Raw genomic sequence first — 11,775 nt, 5'->3', positions numbered from 1 at the left:
ACCAGGACTAAACCAGGATTAAACCAGGACTAAACCAGGACTAAACCAAGACTAAACCAGGACTAAACCAGGACTAAACCAGGACTAAACCAGGTCTAAACCAGGACTAAACCAGGATTAAACCAGGATTAAACCAGGACTAAACCAGGACTAAACCAGGACTAAACCAGGACTAAACCAGGTCTAAACCAGGACTAAGCCAGGACTAAACCAGGACTAAACCAGGTCTAAACCAGGACTAAACCAGGTCTAAACCAGGACTAAACCAGGACAAAAAACAAGACTAAACCAAGTCTAAACCAGGACTAAACCAGGACTAAACCAGGACTAAACCAGGTCTAAACCAGGACTAAACCAGGACTAAACCAGGACTAAACCAAGACTAAACCAGGACTAAACCAGGACTAAACCAGGTCTAAACCAGGACTAAACCAGGACTAAACCAGGACTAAACCAGGACTAAACCAGGTCTAAACCAGGACTAAACCAGGACTAAACCAGGTCTAAACCAGGTCTAAACCAGGACTAAACCAGGACTAAACCAGGACTAAACCAGGACTAAACCAGGTCCAAACCAGGACTAAACCAGGACTAAACCAGGACTAAACCAGGACTAAACCAGGTCTAAACCAGGACTAAGCCAGGACTAAACCAGGCCTAAAACAGTTCCAAACCAGGACTAAACCAGGTCTAAACCAGGACTAAACCAGGACTAAACCAGGTCTAAACCAGGACTAAACCAGGACTAAACCAGGATTAAACCAGGACTAAACCAGGTCTAAACCAGGACTAAACCAGGACTAAACCAGGACTAAACCAGGTCTAAACCAGGACTAAACCAGGATTAAACCAGGATTAAACCAGGACTAAACCAGGTCTAAACCAGGACTAAACCAGGACTAAACCAGGACTAAACCAGGACTAAACCAGGACTAAACCAGGACTAAACCAAGACTAAACCAGGACTAAACCAGGACTAAACCAGGACTAAACCAGGTCTAAACCAGGACTAAACCAGGATTAAACCAGGATTAAACCAGGACTAAACCAGGACTAAACCAGGACTAAACCAGGTCTAAACCAGGACTAAGCCAGGACTAAACCAGGACTAAACCAGGTCTAAACCAGGACTAAACCAGGTCTAAACCAGGACTAAACCAGGACAAAAAACAAGACTAAACCAAGTCCAAACCAGGACTAAACCAGGACTAAACCAGGACTAAACCAGGTCTAAACCAGGACTAAACCAGGACTAAACCAGGTTTAAACCAGGACTAAACCAGGACTAAACCAGGACTAAACCAAGACTAAACCAGGACTAAACCAGGACTAAACCAGGACTAAACCAGGTCTAAACCAGGACTAAACCAGGACTAAACCAGGACTAAACCAGGTCTAAACCAGGACTAAACCAGGACTAAACAAGGACTAAACAAGGACTAAACCAGGTCCAAACCAGGACTAAACCAGGACTAAACAAGGTCTAAACCAGGACTAAACCAGGACTAAACCAGGACTAAACCAAGACAAAACCAGGACTAAACCAGGACTAAACCAGGACTAAACCAGGACTAAACCAGGACTAAACCAGGACTAAACAAGGTCTAAACCAGGACTAAACCAGGACTAAACCAGGACTAAACCAAGACAAAACCAGGACTAAACCAGGTCTAAACCAGGACTAAACCAGGACTAAACCAGGACTAAACCAGGACTAAACCAGGTCTAAACCAGGACTAAACCAGGACTAAACCAGATCTAAACCAGGACTAAACCAGGACTAAACCAGGACTAAACCAGGACTAAACCAGGTCTAAACCAGGACTAAACCAGGACTAAACCAGGACTAAACCAGGTCTAAACCAGGACTAAACCAGGACTAAACCAGGACTAAACCAGGTCTAAACCAGGACTAAACCAGGACTAAACCAGGACTAAACCAGGACTAAACCAGGTCTAAACCAGGACTAAGCCAGGACTAAACCAGGCCTAAAACAGTTCCAAACCAGGACTAAACCAGGTCTAAACCAGGACTAAACCAGGACTAAACCAGGTCTAAACCAGGACTAAACCAGGATTAAACCAGGACTAAACCAGGTCTAAACCAGGACTAAACCAGGACTAAACCAGGACTAAACCAGGTCTAAACCAGGACTAAACCAGGATTAAACCAGGATTAAACCAGGACTAAACCAGGTCTAAACCAGGACTAAACCAGGACTAAACCAGGACTAAACCAGGTCTAAACCAGGACTAAACCAGGTCTAAACCAGGACTAAGCCAGGACTAAACCAGGACTAAACCAGGTCTAAACCAGGACTAAACCAGGACTAAACCAGGTCTAAACCAGGACTAAACCAGGACTAAACTAGGACTAAACCAGGACTAAACTAGGACTAAACCAGGTCTAAACCAGGACTAAACCAGGACAAAAACCAAGACTAAACCAAGTCCAAACCAGGACTAAACTAGGACTAAACCAGGACTAAACCAGGTCTAAACCAGGACTAAACCAGGATTAAACCAGGATTAAACCAGGACTAAACCAGGTCTAAACCAGGACTAAACCAGGATTAAACCAGGATTAAACCAGGACTAAACCAGGTCTAAACCAGGACTAAACCAGGACTAAACAAGGACTAAACAAGGACTAAACCACGTCCAAACCAGGACTAAACCAGGTCTAAACCAGGACTAAACCAGGACTAAACCAGGTCTAAACCAGGACTAAACCAGGACTAAACCAGGACTAAACCAGGACTAAACAAGGTCTAAACCAGGACTAAACCAGGACTAAACCAGGACTAAACCAAGACAAAACCAGGACTAAACCAGGACTAAAGCAGGACTAAACCAGGACTAAACCAGGACTAAACCAGGACTAAACCAGGACTAAACCAGGACTAAACCAGGACTAAACCAGGTCCAAACCAGGACTAAACCAGGTCTAAACCAGGACTAAACCAGGACTAAACCAGGACTAAACCAGGTCTAAACCAGGACTAAACCAGGACTAAACCAGGACTAAACCAGGACTAAACCAGGACTAAACCAGGTCGAACCAGAACTAAACCAGGTCTAAACCAGTACAAAACCAGGTCAAACCAGGACTAAACCAGGACTAAACCAGGTCTAAACCAGGACAAAACCAGGACAAAACCAGGACTAAACCAGGACTAAACCAGGACTAAACCAGGACTAAACCAAGACAAAACCAGGACTAAACCAGGACTAAAGCAGGACTAAACCAGGACTAAACCAGGTCTAAACCAGGACTAAACCAGGACTAAACCAGGACTAAACCAGGTCTAAACCAGGACTAAACCAGGACTAAACCAGGATTAAACCAGGACTAAACCAGGTCTAAACCAGGACTAAACCAGGACTAAACCAGGACTAAACCAGGTCTAAACCAGGACTAAACCAGGATTAAACCAGGATTAAACCAGGACTAAACCAGGTCTAAACCAGGTCTAAACCAGGACTAAACCAGGACTAAACCAGGTCTAAACCAGGACTAAACCAGGATTAAACCAGGACTAAACCAGGACTAAACCAGGACTAAACCAGGACTAAACCAGGTCTAAACCAGGACTAAACCAGGACTAAACCAGGACTAAACCAGGTCTAAACCAGGACTAAACCAGGATTAAACCAGGATTAAACCAGGACTAAACCAGGACTAAACCAGGTCTAAACCAGGACTAAACCAGGACTAAACCAGGACTAAACCAGGTCTAAACCAGGACTAAGCCAGGACTAAACCAGGACTAAACCAGGTCTAAACCAGGACTAAACCAGGACTAAACCAGGTCTAAACCAGGACTAAACCAGGACTAAACTAGGACTAAACCAGGACTAAACCAGGACTAAACCAGGACTAAACCAGGACTAAACCAGGTCTAAACCAGGACTAAACCACGACTAAACCAGGACTAAACCAGGTCTAAACCAGGACTAAACCAGGTCTAAACCAGGACTAAACCAGGACTAAACCAGGTCTAAACCAGGACTAAACCAGGACTAAACCAGGTCTAAACCAGGACTAAACCAGGTCTAAACCAGGACTAAACCAGGACTAAACCAGGTCTAAACCAGGACTAAACCAGGACTAAACTAGGACTCTGTTTGGTCCAGGATCTGCTGCGGTGCCGAGTCCTGACTTCTGGGATCATTGAGACTCGGTTCCAGGTCGACAAAGTTAACTTCCAGTGAGTTCAGTGTTTTCTACAGTAATAGTAATTGTAATAGTAATAGTAATAGTCATGGTAATAGTAGTAATAATAGTAATAGTAATTGTCAAGTTTATATGGGTTTTATTGACAGTCCTGTCAAGTTGATCCTGGATAAACGCTGGTCCAACTTGAAAGACCCAGGAAAGAGACACAAGTCTTAACTCGGCTTCAAACTTGTATTGGTTACAGCAGATGCAGAAGCAGAAGCAGAAGCAGCTCAAAACCCTTAAACTAAAGCAAAAATAATGCACTTAATTCCTGTTATCTTTTAAACATTTTACAGAAATAGTATTTTAATACTTTTTAATCATTCCATACAGAAATGATATAGTCTTAATTTAAACAATTAACTAATTCAGTTCTTAATAAATAAATAAATACATTGTTTTAAGTAGTTTCATAATTTGGCCTAAATTATCTAAATTGCTTTAAGGTTAACAACTGTTTCCCAACATTAACCATTAAATAAAATATTCCATTACATAAAACTTAAATATAAATGAACATGCCAATGCAAACAATTATTCAGTTTAAGCTGCTAAACCTAAGATGAGGCCAAAATTATACCTACTTTACTCTAATGATTTTGCTTCTTACAGTTAGAAAATATAACATGGAACTGCTCCAAGCAAATGAAATACTTTTGAGCAGGTTTAAGTCAAGCAAATCATCTCAGCCGAGCATCTCTATCCTCCTGTTCACCCTAACCCTAACCCTGCACCTGGACCTGCCCGATTAGTCCTGCAGCTTCACCTGCCTAGGGCCCCATCTGCTGCCCTTTGCCCCATCTGCTGCCCTTTGCCCAATCTGCTACCTAGGGCCCCATCTGCTGCCTAGGGCCCCATCTGCTGCCCTTTGCCCCATCTGCTGCCTAGGGCCCCATCTGCTGCCTAGGGCCCCATCTGCTGCCCTTTGCCCCATCTGCTGCCTAGGGCCCCTTCTGCTGCCTAGGGCCCCATCTGCTGCCCTTTGCCCCATCTGCTGCCTAGGGCCCCATCTGCTACCTAGGGCCCCATCTGCTGCCTAGGGCCCCATCTGCTGCCCTTTGCCCCATCTGCTGCCTAGGGCCCCATCTGCTGCCTAGGGCCCCATCTGCTGCCCTTTGCCCCATCTGCTGCCTAGGGCCCCATCTGCTGCCTAGGGCCCCATCTGCTGCCCTTTGCCCCATCTGCTGCCTAGGGCCCCTTCTGCTGCCTAGGGCCCCATCTGCTGCCCTTTGCCCCATCTGCTGCCCTTTGCCCAATCTGCTGCCTAGGGCCCCATCTGCTACCTAGGGCCCCATCTGCTGCCTAGGGCCCCATCTGCTACCTAGGGCCCCATCTGCTGCCTAGGGCCCCATCTGCTGCCCTTTGCCCCATCTGCTGCCTAGGGCCCCATCTGCTGCCTAGGGCCCCATCTGCTGCCCTTTGCCCCATCTGCTGCCTAGGGCCCCTTCTGCTGCCTAGGGCCCCATCTGCTGCCCTTTGCCCCATCTGCTGCCTAGGGCCCCATCTGCTGCCTAGGGCCCCATCTGCTGCCTAGGGCCCCATCTGCTGCCTAGGGCCCCTTCTGCTGCCTAGGGCCCCATCTGCTGCCTAGGGCCCCATCTGCTGCCCTTTGCCCCATCTGCTGCCTAGGGCCCCTTCTGCTGCCTAGGGCCCCATCTGCTGCCCTTTGCCCCATCTGCTGCCTAGGGCCCCATCTGCTGCCTAGGGCCCCATCTGCTGCCTAGGGCCCCATCTGCTGCCTAGGGCCCCTTCTGCTGCCTAGGGCCCCATCTGCTGCCTAGATTGGAGACAGCCTACTTGGACCAGAAATTAACCAAAGAAAATAACAGCGTGGGAAAGAAGAGTGAGAGAAGAGACATTAGAAGTAGAGCTGGGCTATTTGACTTGACAGTAATAGTGGTAGTAATAGTAATAGTAAAAGTAATAGTAATAGTAATAGTAGTATTAAAAGTAATAGTAATAGTAATAGTAGTATTAAAAGTAATAGTAATAGTAATTGTAATAGTAATATTAAAAGTAATAGTAATAGTAATAGTAGTATTAAAAGTAATAGTAATAGTAATAGTAATAGTAGTATTAAAAGTAATAGTAATAGTAATAGTAGTATTAAAAGTAATAGTAATAGTAATTGTAATAGTAGTATTAAAAGTAATAGTAATAGTAATAGTAGTATTAAAAGTAATAGTAATAGTAATAGTAATAGTAGTATTAAAAGTAATAGTAATAGTAATAGTAGTATTAAAAGTAATAGTAATAGTAATTGTAATAGTAGTATTAAAAGTAATAGTAATAGTAATAGTAGTATTAAAAGTAATAGTAATAGTAATAGTAGTATTAAAAGTAATAGTAATAGTAATTGTAATAGTAGTATTAAAAGTAATAGTAATAGTAATAGTAGTATTGAAAGTAATAGTAATAGTAATTGTAATAGTAGTATTAAAAGTAATAGTAATAGTAATAGTAGTATTGAAAGTAATAGTAATAGTAATTGTAATAGTAGTATTAAAAGTAATAGTAATAGTAATAGTAGTATTGAAAGTAATAGTAATAGTAATTGTAATAGTAGTATTAAAAGTAATAGTAATAGTAATAGTAGTATTAAAAGTAATAGTAATAGTAATTGTAATAGTAGTATTAAAAGTAATAGTAATAGTAATAGTAGTATTGAAAGTAATAGTAATAGTAATTGTAATAGTAGTATTAAAAGTAATAGTAATAGTAATAGTAGTATTGAAAGTAATAGTAATAGTAATTGTAATAGTAGTATTAAAAGTAATAGTAATAGTAATAGTAGTATTAAAAGTAATAGTAATAGTAATAGTAGTATTAAAAGTAATAGTAATAGTAATTGTAATAGTAGTATTAAAAGTAATAGTAATAGTAATAGTAGTATTGAAAGTAATAGTAATAGTAATAGTAGTATTAAAAGTAATAGTAATAGTAATTGTAATAGTAGTATTAAAAGTAATAGTAATAGTAATAGTAGTATTGAAAGTAATAGTAATAGTAATTGTAATAGTAGTATTAAAAGTAATAGTAATAGTAATTGTAATAGTAATATTAAAAGTAATAGTAATAGTAATAGTAGTATTAAAAGTAATAGTAATAGTAATAGTAGTATTAAAAGTAATAGTAATAGTAATAGTAGTATTAAAAGTAATAGTAATAGTAATTGTAATAGTAATATTAAAAGTAATAGTAATAGTAATTGTAGTATTAAAAGTAATAGTAATAGTAATAGTAGTATTAAAAGTAATAGTAATAGTAATTGTAATAGTAGTATTAAAAGTAATAGTAATAGTAATAGTAGTATTAAAAGTAATAGTAATAGTAATAGTAGTATTAAAAGTAATAGTAATAGTAATAGTAGTATTAAAAGTAATAGTAATAGTAATTGTAATAGTAATATTAAAAGTAATAGTAATAGTAATTGTAGTATTAAAAGTAATAGTAATAGTAATAGTAGTATTAAAAGTAATAGTAATAGTAATTGTAATAGTAGTATTAAAAGTAATAGTAATAGTAATAGTAGTATTAAAAGTAATAGTAATAGTAATAGTAGTATTAAAAGTAATAGTAATAGTAATTGTAATAGTAGTATTAAAAGTAATAGTAATAGTAATAGTAGTATTAAAAGTAATAGTAATAGTAATAGTAGTATTGAAAGTAATAGTAATAGTAATTGTAATAGTAGTATTAAAAGTAATAGTAATAGTAATAGTAGTATTGAAAGTAATAGTAATAGTAATTGTAATAGTAGTATTAAAAGTAATAGTAATAGTAATAGTAGTATTGAAAGTAATAGTAATAGTAATTGTAATAGTAGTATTAAAAGTAATAGTAATAGTAATAGTAGTATTGAAAGTAATAGTAATAGTAATGTTAATAGTAGTATTAAAAGTAATAGTAATAGTAATAGTAGTATTAAAAGTAATAGTAATAGTAATTGTAATAGTAGTATTAAAAGTAATAGTAATAGTAATAGTAGTATTAAAAGTAATAGTAATAGTAATAGTAATAGTAGTATTAAAAGTAATAGTAATAGTAATAGTAGTATTAAAAGTAATAGTAATAGTAATTGTAATAGTAGTATTAAAAGTAATAGTAATAGTAATAGTAGTATTAAAAGTAATAGTAATAGTAATAGTAATAGTAGTATTAAAAGTAATAGTAATAGTAATAGTAGTATTAAAAGTAATAGTAATAGTAATTGTAATAGTAGTATTAAAAGTAATAGTAATAGTAATAGTAGTATTAAAAGTAATAGTAATAGTAATAGTAGTATTAAAAGTAATAGTAATAGTAATTGTAATAGTAGTATTAAAAGTAATAGTAATAGTAATAGTAGTATTGAAAGTAATAGTAATAGTAATTGTAATAGTAGTATTAAAAGTAATAGTAATAGTAATAGTAGTATTGAAAGTAATAGTAATAGTAATTGTAATAGTAGTATTAAAAGTAATAGTAATAGTAATAGTAGTATTGAAAGTAATAGTAATAGTAATTGTAATAGTAGTATTAAAAGTAATAGTAATAGTAATAGTAGTATTAAAAGTAATAGTAATAGTAATTGTAATAGTAGTATTAAAAGTAATAGTAATAGTAATAGTAGTATTGAAAGTAATAGTAATAGTAATTGTAATAGTAGTATTAAAAGTAATAGTAATAGTAATAGTAGTATTGAAAGTAATAGTAATAGTAATTGTAATAGTAGTATTAAAAGTAATAGTAATAGTAATAGTAGTATTAAAAGTAATAGTAATAGTAATAGTAGTATTAAAAGTAATAGTAATAGTAATTGTAATAGTAGTATTAAAAGTAATAGTAATAGTAATAGTAGTATTGAAAGTAATAGTAATAGTAATAGTAGTATTAAAAGTAATAGTAATAGTAATTGTAATAGTAGTATTAAAAGTAATAGTAATAGTAATAGTAGTATTGAAAGTAATAGTAATAGTAATTGTAATAGTAGTATTAAAAGTAATAGTAATAGTAATTGTAATAGTAATATTAAAAGTAATAGTAATAGTAATAGTAGTATTAAAAGTAATAGTAATAGTAATAGTAGTATTAAAAGTAATAGTAATAGTAATAGTAGTATTAAAAGTAATAGTAATAGTAATTGTAATAGTAATATTAAAAGTAATAGTAATAGTAATTGTAGTATTAAAAGTAATAGTAATAGTAATAGTAGTATTAAAAGTAATAGTAATAGTAATTGTAATAGTAGTATTAAAAGTAATAGTAATAGTAATAGTAGTATTAAAAGTAATAGTAATAGTAATAGTAGTATTAAAAGTAATAGTAATAGTAATTGTAATAGTAGTATTAAAAGTAATAGTAATAGTAATAGTAGTATTGAAAGTAATAGTAATAGTAATTGTAATAGTAGTATTAAAAGTAATAGTAATAGTAATAGTAGTATTGAAAGTAATAGTAATAGTAATTGTAATAGTAGTATTAAAAGTAATAGTAATAGTAATAGTAGTATTGAAAGTAATAGTAATAGTAATTGTAATAGTAGTATTAAAAGTAATAGTAATAGTAATAGTAGTATTAAAAGTAATAGTAATAGTAATTGTAATAGTAGTATTAAAAGTAATAGTAATAGTAATAGTAGTATTGAAAGTAATAGTAATAGTAATTGTAATAGTAGTATTAAAAGTAATAGTAATAGTAATAGTAGTATTGAAAGTAATAGTAATAGTAATTGTAATAGTAGTATTAAAAGTAATAGTAATAGTAATAGTAGTATTAAAAGTAATAGTAATAGTAATAGTAGTATTAAAAGTAATAGTAATAGTAATTGTAATAGTAGTATTAAAAGTAATAGTAATAGTAATAGTAGTATTGAAAGTAATAGTAATAGTAATAGTAGTATTAAAAGTAATAGTAATAGTAATTGTAATAGTAGTATTAAAAGTAATAGTAATAGTAATAGTAGTATTGAAAGTAATAGTAATAGTAATTGTAATAGTAGTATTAAAAGTAATAGTAATAGTAATTGTAATAGTAATATTAAAAGTAATAGTAATAGTAATAGTAGTATTAAAAGTAATAGTAATAGTAATAGTAGTATTAAAAGTAATAGTAATAGTAATAGTAGTATTAAAAGTAATAGTAATAGTAATTGTAATAGTAATATTAAAAGTAATAGTAATAGTAATTGTAGTATTAAAAGTAATAGTAATAGTAATAGTAGTATTAAAAGTAATAGTAATAGTAATTGTAATAGTAGTATTAAAAGTAATAGTAATAGTAATAGTAGTATTAAAAGTAATAGTAATAGTAATAGTAGTATTAAAAGTAATAGTAATAGTAATAGTAGTATTAAAAGTAATAGTAATAGTAATTGTAATAGTAATATTAAAAGTAATAGTAATAGTAATTGTAGTATTAAAAGTAATAGTAATAGTAATAGTAGTATTAAAAGTAATAGTAATAGTAATTGTAATAGTAGTATTAAAAGTAATAGTAATAGTAATAGTAGTATTAAAAGTAATAGTAATAGTAATAGTAGTATTAAAAGTAATAGTAATAGTAATTGTAATAGTAGTATTAAAAGTAATAGTAATAGTAATAGTAGTATTAAAAGTAATAGTAATAGTAATAGTAGTATTGAAAGTAATAGTAATAGTAATTGTAATAGTAGTATTAAAAGTAATAGTAATAGTAATAGTAGTATTGAAAGTAATAGTAATAGTAATTGTAATAGTAGTATTAAAAGTAATAGTAATAGTAATAGTAGTATTGAAAGTAATAGTAATAGTAATTGTAATAGTAGTATTAAAAGTAATAGTAATAGTAATAGTAGTATTGAAAGTAATAGTAATAGTAATGTTAATAGTAGTATTAAAAGTAATAGTAATAGTAATAGTAGTATTAAAAGTAATAGTAATAGTAATTGTAATAGTAGTATTAAAAGTAATAGTAATAGTAATAGTAGTATTAAAAGTAATAGTAATAGTAATAGTAATAGTAGTATTAAAAGTAATAGTAATAGTAATAGTAGTATTAAAAGTAATAGTAATAGTAATTGTAATAGTAGTATTAAAAGTAATAGTAATAGTAATAGTAGTATTAAAAGTAATAGTAATAGTAATAGTAATAGTAGTATTAAAAGTAATAGTAATAGTAATAGTAGTATTAAAAGTAATAGTAATAGTAATTGTAATAGTAGTATTAAAAGTAATAGTAATAGTAATAGTAGTATTAAAAGTAATAGTAATAGTAATAGTAGTATTAAAAGTAATAGTAATAGTAATTGTAATAGTAGTATTAAAAGTAATAGTAATAGTAATAGTAGTATTGAAAGTAATAGTAATAGTAATTGTAATAGTAGTATTAAAAGTAATAGTAATAGTAATAGTAGTATTGAAAGTAATAGTAATAGTAATTGTAATAGTAGTATTAAAAGTAATAGTAATAGTAATAGTAGTATTGAAAGTAATAGTAATAGTAATTGTAATAGTAGTATTAAAAGTAATAGTAATAGTAATAGTAGTATTAAAAGTAATAGTAATAGTAATTGTAATAGTAGTATTAAAAGTAAT

The 11,775-nt window shown here is 32.4% G+C and overlaps 1 protein-coding gene across 1 annotated transcript in view; it reads left to right on the top strand.

Moving 5' to 3' along the window:
• The first annotated feature begins 4,136 nt into the window (after positions 1–4,136).
• The window catches only part of LOC140364864 (guanine nucleotide-binding protein G(olf) subunit alpha), a 61,737-nt gene continuing 54,098 nt past the window's right edge, over positions 4,137–11,775 (top strand). Inside the window, exon 1 of the mRNA XM_072451251.1 lies at positions 4,137–4,211. The gene's annotated coding sequence lies outside the window, so the exon portion shown is untranslated. The remainder of the gene's footprint in view (positions 4,212–11,775) is intronic.

The sequence above is a fragment of the Eucyclogobius newberryi genome, unplaced genomic scaffold (genome assembly GCF_026437365.1).
Source record: "Eucyclogobius newberryi isolate DKJ021-1_F unplaced genomic scaffold, fEucNew1.0.hap1 SCAF_18, whole genome shotgun sequence".
In the NCBI taxonomy this organism is placed as follows: domain Eukaryota; kingdom Metazoa; phylum Chordata; class Actinopteri; order Gobiiformes; family Gobiidae; genus Eucyclogobius; species Eucyclogobius newberryi.
This window is presented reverse-complemented; position numbering and strand designations above follow the sequence as displayed.